The sequence below is a fragment of the Pyrgilauda ruficollis genome, unplaced genomic scaffold (genome assembly GCF_017590135.1).
Source record: "Pyrgilauda ruficollis isolate IOZ18807 unplaced genomic scaffold, ASM1759013v1 scaffold16, whole genome shotgun sequence".
NCBI lineage: Eukaryota > Metazoa > Chordata > Aves > Passeriformes > Passeridae > Pyrgilauda > Pyrgilauda ruficollis.
Genome location: NW_024514764.1, coordinates 1,054,750 through 1,066,928, shown reverse-complemented (window position 1 = coordinate 1,066,928; position 12,179 = coordinate 1,054,750). Strand labels below are relative to the sequence as shown.

At 53.4% G+C, this 12,179-nt stretch overlaps 1 protein-coding gene across 2 annotated transcripts in view; it reads left to right on the top strand.

Annotated features, from left to right (window-relative positions):
• The window catches only part of RAI1 (retinoic acid induced 1), a 74,122-nt gene that overhangs the window by 29,355 nt on the left and 32,588 nt on the right, over positions 1 to 12,179 (top strand). For both annotated transcript variants that reach the window (XM_041462215.1, XM_041462214.1), the window contains one exon: positions 5,784 to 5,864. The gene's annotated coding sequence lies outside the window, so the exon portion shown is untranslated. The remainder of the gene's footprint in view (positions 1 to 5,783; positions 5,865 to 12,179) is intronic.

Below are 12,179 nucleotides of genomic sequence, written 5' to 3'. Positions count from 1 at the left end.
TTTTGGCATATTGCCTTTTCCCAAATGCCGCCGGGGATGAGCCATGGAGAGCACAGATGTGCATCCCGAGCATACCACAACAAGGTTCCTGATTTAAGGACTGTGATTAACCTCTTTCCGACAGTTGCTAACCAGGTGCAGGATTGTAACGGGAAGAGGAGAAAGCTCAGTGAAAACAGCCACTTTTCCTCCGTCACCTGGAAATGCACACGGTTGCCATTTTCTGCCTGGAAATCAAGCAGATTTTAGGATTTATAATGGGTGCAAGGACACCCTGTTTGTGTCAGTGCTGACCTGTAGCTGCTCCCCAGAGCTTGTCTCCTCCTTTCCTGCTTGGGATCCCACAAACAAGGCATCGATGGAGTGTGAATCCAGCACAGGGCATGCTGGTGTGTGGGATCATGGGCCACTTGGGGCTATGCATGCAGGGCTGCTAACAGGAAACCGGGCAGAAAATCACCCTGCATTTGCCCACTCCGGGTTTTCCTGGTATCTTGCCCTTTGGAAAACTGGGTATCCAGAGGAGAAGTGGTATTTCACAGTTAGGCATAAAAAGGGGAACCATTGCAGCTTGTGTTTTGCAGGCAAGAGTTAAACCAGGAGCTGCCAAAGTTGCTCATTTTCAGGAAATCTGGTATCCGTGGGATTCAGGGCTCCTCTGGCCAGGACTACAAAAGCTGGAGAGGGACTCTTTCCAAGGGCATGGAGTGACAGGACAAGGGGGAATGGCTTCACATCAACAGTGGGCAGGGATAGATTGGATATTAGGAAGAAATTCTTCCCTGTGAGGGTGGTAAGCCACTGGCACAGAGAAACTGTAATTGCCCCATCCCTGGAAGTGTTCCAGGCCAGGTTAGAAGGGGCTTGGAGCAACCTGGGATAGTGGAAGGTGTCCCTGCCCATGGCAGGGGGTTGGAACAAGATAGGCTTTAAAGTCCCTTCCAACCCGAACCATTCTGGGATTCCGTGACTGTCGCTGTCCTCCCAGATCTGGGTTTCATGTGTGTCACTCATAAATGCTGTATCTCATCCCAAATACCCCTCTGGCATCATGGTGGCTTCCAGATCAGCTTTGGAATTCCCTGTGCTGTGGTGTGTGTTCATGGATCACTTTCTGCACTGTGTTTTTTGGAGAGTCACACATTTACTGCTTTTCCAGCCCCTGGCTGGATGGTTTTAGGACCCCCTCGTTGTACCTCCTCCCCTTTCCATCTCCCCATCTTTTAACTGCAAATCCCTGTATTTCTTCCCAAAGAAGAGGCAGCAGTCTGTGTTTCACACTGGGGCTCCAAACACTTTGCAGAGTCAAGAGCTGTTCCCTGCGGGAGCAGCAGGGAGAGAAAGGGATGGGGGCCTGGGCAAGAGGGCACCCCCTAAAGTGGATGAGTAGAATATAGGTTTGGGAAATCTGAAGAGACAGAAAAATTTATTAAAAACAATTAATAGCTGCTCCAACCAAGGATTTAACCTGAAACCAAAACCTTAGGGAGGGAGGAAATGAAGTGGCGTACAATTGTTATTTTATTGCTTAATATTTTTTTTTTTTAAATATGATATGCTAAATGCAAATAAGCATTTGTACCAAGCAGGAGAGGGAGGGGATGGAAGACATGCTGGGAAAAGTGAGTGGGATCTAAGTTTTGCATCGTTCACTGAATTACTGGCAGGTCTTTTGTAACATCTGTTAAAAATAAAACAAACATTCATTTCCATTTCTCGCTGCCTGAGATGGCTCCTGCAAAAAAATTTCAACCTGTCCAGGAATTCGTCTTGAAAGTTGCCCTCCCTCTCCTCACGCCTCCTCCAGGGGAGATTTCCTTCCTGGACTTCCCAGGGGCTCCATTAGCCCCACATTAAAGCCTTTCTACTTTGCTCTAAAACTCTCCATCGAAGTAAAAGGAATTCTAATAAACCACTGGGAAGACTCTGCTATTCACTCTTTCCATGGAAACACGGCGCTGCCTTGGAGCAGAGCTCCTCTCGATGGAGCCTGGGTCACGGCAGGAGGAGACCAAGGAGGGATGCAGAGATGGTTTCCATTATAAGAGACCTTTTGAGAGAAATAATCGCTGCTCTCCCACCAAGGAAAGCCTTGGAGATGTCAGGGGCCTCGGCACGGCGCGGGAGCGGGGCCGGCCCCGGAGGGGGTGGTGTGGGAAGTGGGATCTGCTGGGCGCTGAGAAACTCATTAAAACAGCTGATTAGTGGAAATTAAGGCACCCAGGACTGATTCCTCCCTCTCAGTGTGAGGGATGAGTCCAGGAGGGTGGATGGACCCGTGATGCAGGAAGAGGCTACACAAGGGGGCTCAGGGCTGGGGTTCGGGGAGGGCACGGGGTCACGGGAGGACAGTGGTGGCTCCACACCCAAGGCTGTGCTGCACAGACCAAACATCACACCACAAAAATACATTTTTCAAGGCCAAAAAAAAGCCTGTTTGCTCTGGGAGGGGATTTCTGGCTGTTCCCTGGGTCCCAGACGGGAGCTGGACAAGGAGGTCAGTGGATGGATCCCTACCTAAAGCCACTGTGATATAATTAATTTCCAGCCTCCTCGCAGGCACAGTCATCCCGAGTGTTGCTGTTCTGACACCGTGCTGCAAGATGAAGGATTTTATTTTTTTTTTTAAGCGTGAGGAAGCTCGTTAGAAATAGCCCGAAGGGCAAAGTTAGGAAATGAAAATCCATCGGATCCGCTCGGAGCTGGTGCACGGAGCTTGATGAGAGCTGGGGCAGGGCTGCTGCTCCTGCCTGTGAGGAGCCACCACACGTGTGAGGTGTGTGGTACCCGGGCCAGGGGACAAAAACCATCATTGGGATGGTTGGGAGTGGGGCTGGGGGAAAATCTGCCAGGAAGAGGGATGAAAGAAAGATGAATGAAAAAGAGCCAGCTTAGAGCATCCCATGTGGGCACTGGGGAGGTCCTTGGACCCTGGGTTGGCCACTCATGTCAGGGCTGGATGAGGACGCTGGTGGGAAAAGCTCAGTTTTCTCAGGATGCCTTATCATTTAGGTCAAAGCAGTGAGACACCGAGGGAGCCAGAGTGCCTTTGTTTTAGCAGCTCCAGAAATAACATTGCTATGAGTCATTATTTTTTAGCCTCTCCAGGGCAAGGAGGTGGGAGGTTATGTCCAGGGAAGCCTCCAACTTTGATCAGCAAGGTGAGCCCTGCTCACGTGCCAGGGAAGATGGGAAGAGGCTTTTTGATGCTGGTCGTGCTGTTTTGTGGTAGCTCAGGGTGAGATCTGCTCCAGGATGCTGTGGATCTGGATTTTATCAAGGGGGTGGAAACTTTTCCATCTGCATAACTGAGCAGCAGCATCCTCTGTGAGCTTGGAGGTTTTAATGAGTAAAGTTAATTGGTGTTATAGGTGGTGGTCTCCCACCCAGGCAGTGGCTGGGCTTAGATAGACATGACCGTGTCATGCAAACAGAGGTGACGTGGGTGTTGACACCTCAGAAATGCTGAGAAGTCATGAAATCAGCCTTTTTGAACCCGTAAATCGTAGGTGCAGAACATTAAAGGTTCCAGAAAAAGAACAGTGTTTAATAACCAAAGTGTTTGGTGGTGATTTAATTTGCATATGGGGCTCTCTGGGGCTTGTGGTTTCAGCCTTTCTCCCCACCATGGTGAGGTCAGGGCTGGAGGAGAGCAGGGCTGAGATCTTCCTGAAATCACAGGACTCCTGGAGGTGGGGATTTCAAACATACCAGAGCTGAGAAATAACACGGACAGACCAGATTGTTGAATTTATTGGATTGTAGTGTAAAAATAACAAATCCTTTAGTCTTCTGTCAATCCCAAAGGAGAAGCTGGGGGTGACGTCCTTTGGGTCCATCCCACCTTGGCTTTACTAGGGTGGCAGTCACGGCTTGTGATGCCAAACAGTGCCAGGCTCTTGAGTGTGAAGGGCAGGGCAGATTGGTGATTACAGGGAATAACACCAAGTCCCTGGAGAGCCATGAGGTCCCAGCTTGATTTACCATCCTGCAGAGAGGCATGTGTGAAGCTGGAGGTGGCTGGGAGGATATTGTGGTGTATTACCTACAAACAGCCAGACTGGGTCTGCCATGGGGATGGGGATGGGGATGGGGATGGGGATGAGGATGAGGATGAGGATGAGGAGGAAAAAGACAGGGGAGATGAGAACAAGCAGTCTGCTTTTGCAGGTGCTGTGTCCCCTTGTGAGGTTTGGTCTGGTTTGCAGCTTGATGGCTGCTATCTCGAGTAATTAACAGGGAAAAGAGAGGGCCTGGTTATCCATCCTTCAAGAGCAAGGGGTTGAATTGAAAGGCAGCGCCTTGGAAGTGGATCAAATAGCTCTCCAGCCCCCCGCGTACGGCTCGGAAACTTGCTGCCGTGCTGCGTTATCAAGGTGAACAGCTTTAGTTCAATTAACGAGAGGCTCGGAGCGGAGTCGTGGGAGGAGGCAGGGCTGGGCGTTTGCACCCTTCGGGCAGCAGCCGGGGCACGGCACGGGTGGCCCGGTGTGCCAGGGCCACCACAGCTCTGCATCCCTTGGCGAGGGGACCGGCTCTCCCTCCTCGCCTCTGCGACGGGTTTTATTTACCCCTTGGAAAAAAAAAAATCGGTGTGTGTATGTGTGGAAGGGTTTGCTCTTTGTTAGCACCTCCCTTTCCCCCCTGCTGCTAATAATAAACCTCCCCAAAATCAATCGCTCCCAGCGATGAGTTGCCACCGGCTCACCGTGCACCTAAATCCCCGCAGATGACGGTGCCGGGAGCCCGCACGCCTGGATTTTTCCTGCCGGTCGCTGCCTGGGCTGCAGCTGGCTCCGGCACGCAGAAAGCTGCAGGTGTGATTTGTTCATTTGCCTCCACCTCCCCCCTTTCCCCCCCTCGCTGCCTCCCTCCTGCTCTGCTTCCCCGCCGAGCCCACCTAGCTCATCCCACCCAGCTCATCGCGGCGGCCAGACCCGCATCCCACCCTGCGCCGACTCCGGCATCTCCCCGGTGCAGTGCTGGCGGAGGGTTGGGATGGCTGGGATGGAGAGAGTGTGTGTGTGTGTGTGTGCGGGGAGGGGCACAGAGGGGGGGTTAATCTGATCCTACGAGGTTGGAAGAGGAAAGAAAAGAAAAAAAAAATCAAAACTATAAAGAAGGCAGCAGCCTCCTCCTTTTCCCTCTCCCCCGCTCCAGAGGATTAAGCCTACAAAAAAAAAAAAAAAAAAAAAGAGAGAGAAAAAAATGTCTGCAGCTTTCTGTTGACCCTGCATGATGGCATTTTTGCGCTCTGTGTGCTGCCTCTGCTGATTGCTATTCCTGGCACAAACACACACACACGCGCACACACACACACACACGCAGCCCCAGCACGGCTCACACGGGCACGGCGAGCCCACTCCAAAATACAAAAAAAAAAAAAAAAAACCAAAAAAAAAAAAAAAAAGAACCACCACAAACCCAACCCAAACCGGTGCCGCTCGGTGTCCCTGGCCACCCTGGTCTCTGTCGGGAGAGCTGCCAGCAGCCGCTGCCGCTCGCCCTCTCCTCCACCCCACTTCTCACCTCGGTCCCCAGCTCCAGCGAGCACTTTCTGCCGGAGCCGCCCGCAGCCAGAGCCCTCCACCACTCCTACCGCTGGCATTACATTTTCAGGCTGGATGCTATAGGGCCGTTTCTAATTACCTTATATCCCCTAGTGGTCTATGAATAATGGTTAGTGAAGGAGCTCAGAAGGGCTGCTGAGAAGGGAAGCAAAAAAAAAAAAAAAAAAAAAAAAAAGGGAGAATTGTGCTATTTCTCACATTTTTTTTTCTAAGGATCTAATCTGGCTACTGTGCTCTGGAAGAGGAGGAGAGCGAGCCAGCAGGAGAGAGAGGAGAGAGCGAGGACCATCGCAGGTATTGTTGCAAGCTACATCTTTGTGCTTTTTTTTTTCCTTTTTTTTCCTTTTTTTTTTTTTTTTTTTTCCTTGAAGCCGCAGCAGAATTGGAAGGGAGGGCGTGAGGAGGGGGGGCGGGTGAGGGTGTGCGGACAGAGCTTTTTCCGGATTTATTTTTCTCTTGTGCAACTCGTGTGCTGCTGCGATTGAATGGATGCACGGCGCCGGCATCGCGGAGTTTGGGGAGGGAGGGGGGATTATACGTGTGTGTTGTGTGTGTTGTGTGTGTGTTGTGTGTGTGTCCTATTTGCAGCAGCAACGGAGGAGCCGGGGGGCGTGTGTGGGGGGGTTGTTTTGATTTTCTGGAAGTAATAAAGAAATTTGCAACCGGTCCAAAACCCCTTCCTGACTTGCCGATTGATGGGTGTCTGAACAAAGATACAGCTGAGACTTGGAAATGTTTGTGTGTGGAAGGGGGTGGATTTCGTTTTGCTTGTCCTGAGTCCCTACTTTTGCAAAGTTAAAATAATAATGGGCACGGGGCTGCGAAAGCCTCTGCAGAGGGAAAAGTCTTCCCGGGGAGGCTTATTTAATTGAGGAGTTATGGATGTGCATGGTTTTATACTTCCAAAAGTTGCGGCGGTGCCGCGGGCGGGCGCCTGGCTCTCCTTGCCGTTGTCTGCACGTGAGAACGCTGACTTGATGGATTTTCTTTCTTTTATTCGGTGGCTGGCAAGGCAGGAAAAAATGGATCTAGCAGATAACCCAAGGAATCGTGGGGTTTGCACATCTGGCTGCGCCTTTGGAAAGCCCCTTGATGGGACTTTCACCTCCCCGCTCCCTTTCTCCCACGGCAAATTTTGCCTCCAAATCCTCCGTTGACATTAATAAACAAACAAACCGGGGAATAGCCGTGGAGCCCGGTGAGGGGGCTCGGAGTGCTGCCCGGGGGTGGGGAACCGTGTGCTTTTGTTTTAAATAACGAAACGGCGATGATTGAAAACATATGAATAGGATGCAATGCAGAGCGGGTGTGTAACGGGGCGGGCGGGGGGGGGAAGAGCTGGAAAACTGCTTATACGACAGAAGCAGGGCTTGAATGAGTGTGGTGAGATGAAAGGCGAGGGGTCCGTCCCTCGCCCGGCTGCGAGGGGGGGCGATTCCCAAAGGCGGAGGAATGATCTCGGGGTGGGGAAGCTCAACCGGGGGAAAAAAAAAAAGAAAAAAAAAAAAAAACCCAACCAACCTGAAGTATGTGATTATATCCCGTCCAACTTTGCCGGTTGCGGCGTTAATGGAGCTAATTCTCCTAAAAAATAATAAAACCGGGGGAAATATGACTGTGTGTGGAGGGGGGAGATGTGCGGGGAGCAGAAGCAGGTCCCCAAACCCCCACGGGCTCCCCCAAAATCTCCGCCGAGGTTGGGGGGTACCGAGGCGGTACCCAAACGTGGCCGGATTGTGTTTATTTGGGCGGAAATAAAGATGGAGCAACTGCCCTGGGGAAGGCTGTAAATCCCCCAGGGAAGGGCTCCGAACCGCTCCGGTGCTGCCCTTCGCTGCCTGCCCTGCCTGGCCTTGCTTTTGTGTTTGTTTGCTTCCGAGGAGGGGGGAGAAGGGAGCTGGGGGGGCCGCGAAGGCGGGGAGAAGCCGGGAGGGCGGAGAGCCGATTTAAATTGGACTTAATGGATTCCCAGGGCAGCTCTTTTAGATGAAAGTCAAAATAAGAGCCAAAGTGAATCTCAGCAGACCTGTCTGTTGCATTAGAGATGCAGCCCTTCCTCTCCCTCCCTCCCTTTATTCTTTAAAAGAGAGGGGGAAAAAAGTGTTATCCTTACGGAAGACGGCGTGGAGTTTCTCATTCCTATAATGCGAGCTCTAATTGAAGAACTTGCAGCCTCTTGGGAGAGTCTTTACTGATCGCTGCTTTTGTTATTCATGCCGCGCTCTGTTTTCTTGGGATTTTTTTGGGGGGGGCTGATGCAAGTCTGGCTGCGCCCGCTGTGATGCTGTGTCCCCCCCCCCCAGGCTGGCTCCGTGGGCTGACAGCAGGTAGGACCCCCTGGTCCCCTCCTCAGGGGGTCACCCCGGGTAGGTTGTGCTGTGCTGGAGGAGGAGATGAGCAGCTGAAAGCCCCCGGGAGCTGTCGGGGGGGCGATGCTGCAGCCTGGCTGCGGGTGGCTCTCGTCCTCACAGGACCCCCTGGCACGGATCCTGCCCAGCGTGGCACATGGGGATGGGAGCACAGCAGGGCTTCTGCCTCCTGCCTGTGCTCACTGCAATGATTTCGGGGTGCCCGTGGAGTGCCACAGGCTTGCTTGGTGCAGAGGGCACAGTGCAGCCGTGCTGTCACAGCTCTCCTGTCCCACGGGGGTCTGTGGTGTCACCTGGAGGGGACAGGTGTTGTGCCAAAGCCACGTGGATGCTCTGCCCACCGAGGGTGAGGAGCAGGACACAGGCAGTGAGCCTGCAGGACCTGTGCTGGGCGAGTTTCCCTCTTTCCTGCCTTTTCTGTTGCTCAGGAATTCAGGGGTGCACAGGGAGACTGGCAGATGGGGCTCCCCCCTTCAGAGGTCTCATCACCCCTCACTTCCCTCCCAGCCCCCTTGGGTGGCCAGAGGAGTTGGTGGCCTGTGTCCCCAAGCCCTGTGTCCCCACGAGGTCCTGTGGTGATGCTGCCCATGGCAGTAGGCTGGTTTGATGCAGCCAGCAGCTCCTGGAGGGTAGGTCCTTGTTGTCCCTGGGTCTCTTTCCCAGCCTTGGGCACCCATTTGAACTACACTTGAGCTCTGCATGGATGAAAACAAGAGGCACAAGCCCCAGGGCTGCTGTCAGTGGCATTTGGTGGCTGTGGGGTGAGCATGGCTGGGGAGGGGGATGTGTGAGCAGCATGGGGCTCTGCCAGCCCATCGGCTTAGCAGGGAGGCAAAGCAGTTAACCTGGACATCTGATCTCCCCGGGAATTGTGTATTGACCCTGACAGCGATGCATCAGGAGCGACAGACTCTCCATCATCGATCCCTCTCCTCCCATCACCAGGTGTCGACACCGACAGCCGTGGAGCCAGCTTTAATTTCAGGCTTCTGGCTCCAGCATGTAACACTTAGCCGTGGTCCCAAGGTGCCACCAGGCTCTGCAAACAAACACCTCCACAGGCAGGTGACCGTCCCCATTTTGTGGCAGGGATGGCACTTGCTGTGGGTGGCCGGCTGAGCTGGGGGCAGGGTTGGCAAGGGACCATCCCAGGGCCATTGGGCATGGTGACATCGCAGCCTTTGGTGGGGGATCTGGGGATCACCTGGAGTTCCTGCTTTGCCAGTCTTTTCTAGGAAAACCCTCTGATCTGTCACTCCTTGTGCCATCAGTGTTGAACAGCAGAGGATTTGCCCAAGCTGGGGTGTCCCAGTCCTTTTGCAGCCTCTTCTGGGTGACCTTATCTGGCCTGGATGTGTCTTGTCTTCCCCACCTTTAAAATGGCCACTGCTAAACCTGCTGGGTGGTCAGGTGTGTGTGGCACCCCACAGAGACCTGCTGGGGAGCGTGGTGGGTTTCTTGGGTGCCTTGATTTTGGGCAGGACGCCGGCAGTGGCAGGGGCCGGCTGGCACATCGCCTCTCCTCCTTCCCAGCATCTTGAGATTTCCGAGACGCACGCAGCCAAGCTGAGGCTGAAAAAGCTGCTTGTGGTTCAAGAGCATCTCCTCGAACGGAGGAGAGAGGGAGGCTTTTCATTCCTCCCTTTCTTTTGGAGCTATCCAAGCTCCCCTCACTGGTGCAGGGGCTCTTCCCTCTCCCCCCTGCAAGGGAACGTTAAAAGCCAGGGGCAGCGGATATCTTGACACCCCGTCAATCCGAGCCTTTTACAGCAGCAGTCTCTGAAGGCTGGCACTGCTGCACAGAAGAAAACAAGTGAGAAGAGGGGGGGAGGCGAGAGCAAGCCTTTGCAGCCGGCAATCGATAATTGTGGTGTCACTCACTGCCTTGGAAGTTCCCGCATCCCCACGGTCGCTGGTGGGGGGAGAAGGGGAGGGTGAGAGCTGGGCTCTGCCCCGCCAGCGCTGGGCACAGGGCATGGAGGATGGCGGAGGGCGAGAGCCCAGCCCTGAGCAGGAGCCTCCCGCTGCATTACTCACCACTTGATGTAGCTTGAACCTTTCAACTCCCTCCCCTTGGGGATGGAGCGGGCTGGGCAGAAGGTGTTGACGGAAAACGCTCTCCTTTCTTAGCTTTGAGGGTTTTTATTCCCCTTTCCTTCTTTTTTTTTTTTTTTTTTTTTTTTTTTTTTTTTTTGCTTCCCCACCTCTCTCTATGGGAATTTTGGGCTTTAATAATCCCCCCAAAATATAAAAGAAACCCAAAAAAACCCCCAACCCAGCTCCCCCTCATGTGTGTCTCCATCTTAGCAAAAGCCGAGGCAAAAGATCAAGGAATTCTTCCTTTTGTGCAGCTTCCAAGACCAAAGATGTGCCGGTGAAAAGGGGAGGCTCAGAGTACCAGGCACACACAAGTGTTAAAGGAGAGGCTTCCCTTTTGTCTCCAAGGCAATCAGCCGGTGAAGGGATCCACAAATTAATTAAAAATTGCTCTGTCTTGATTGAGTTATTCCTGCTCGCATCCCACCTGCCTATCAAAAGACTGGGAATGGCAGGAGGAAATTCCTATTTCTTTCCCAAACAGCTCAGACACGTACCACGGTCTGTCTCGCTTGCCTTTTATCCCAGGCAGCAAAGGAAATAAAAAAAAAGAAAGGGCTGGCGCGGTATCCAAAGAGATCTCTCCCGGAGGATGCGTCCCCTCTCCTGCGCTAACAAATGCTGCGGTATTTGGACGATTTGGAAGAAAAATGAGCAGATTTACGTGTCAGGCATGGGCCAAATTGTAGTTGTAACTCCATGAAGTTGATGGAGATCCATCGGAGATTAATTTGGCCCCAGGTCTGGCGCTTGCTCCGCAGGGAATAGGCTGGATCTCTGCCTTGGTTGAAACAAGAGGTATTCAAATGGGTTTGTTGTGGCTGTGCTATGCCCAAGTGGTAGAGCTGAGCAAAAATCCCAACTGGTTGTATCCCCGGTGCCAAAGCACCATAAATACACCTCGAGCTGTCAAGTCCTGCACAGTCTCTACCGCATTTACCACTGAGAACGCTTTCAGGGGGTAGATTTATCTGTAGGAGCTGTACACAAGTCTCCCTGTGTGCTTTGCTAAGAGGCTTGAACTCCATCCCGGTGTCCTGATGGGGGAAGTCTCTCTCCCCTCCCGTTTATGGGATTTCCACCCAAATCGAGCCTGTGCCTGGGCTCAGCCTGAGCCCCAGAGAGCCCAGCCCTCCTTCACTGGGCTCAGGCTCTGATTTGGGGGGGCATCATCAGCCAGTGCCTCTGAGCAGGATTCGGGGGGGTTGGTTTGCTGCTTTGCAGTCAGACCTTGCTTCCTGTGCTTTATTGTCATCTCCGCTCTTAGTCACCGCTCGATGCCTCACCAGAGGACACTGCTCCTGCTGCATTTATGGCAGCCACTAAAATTGGCTGCTCCAACAGGGAGGGACACCGAGCATCAGGGAGGCTCTGCCCAGCTCGCTTATGGTCCTTGGCATCGTGTGGGGAGCGTAGGGGGGCTGCAGGGCAGGTCTGTCACCAAATGGGTCCCCTGTGCTGAGGATGGATCTCCAGCTCTGCCGGGTCCCTCCAGCTGATGCGTGAGGGAATATGGGAGCAGTGCTGGAAAGGAGCAGCAGTGGCCACGTTCTCAGGTGGAGATGGCTGGCGTGTAAATGAAAATGAGATGCTCGATAAAGTAGGAAAGCATAATTAAAAACGTTCACGGCTGCTGGCTCGCAGAGCGTGGGCACTCAGTGATCCAGCGAGGCACAGCCGTGCCCCCTCCCCAAACCCCACAGCCTCGTCCTGTAATAGCGTGTCCTTCACATGCCTGTCTCTACATGATCTATAGAACAGGGCTGGCCTCTCATACCTTCACCAGGCCGTTGACTGGATTCTCCAGAGGAGACTCTAGTCCTATCATAGCATGTCCTTCACCGTGACTGCTGCTGCACAGAGGCACGGCAGCACGGGGCTCTAATACCTTGTAATTCACTGTGACTGCTGTGGCAGGACCTGCACCGTGCTGTGCTGCCGCAGCCCTTCAGACCTCTTGGCTTTTGCATCTCCTCTTGGGCTTCAGAGCAAGGGCTGGGTGGGAGGGGACAGACAATGGGGGCACCTTGGAGGTGTCCAGGCTTGGAGGCTGGTTCCTGGCTCCTGCTGGGGCTGGGCAGGTGCTGAGTATCCCCAGGACATGGTCCCATCCTGCCTCCTGGGTGGTTTAAAAGAGGGAGTG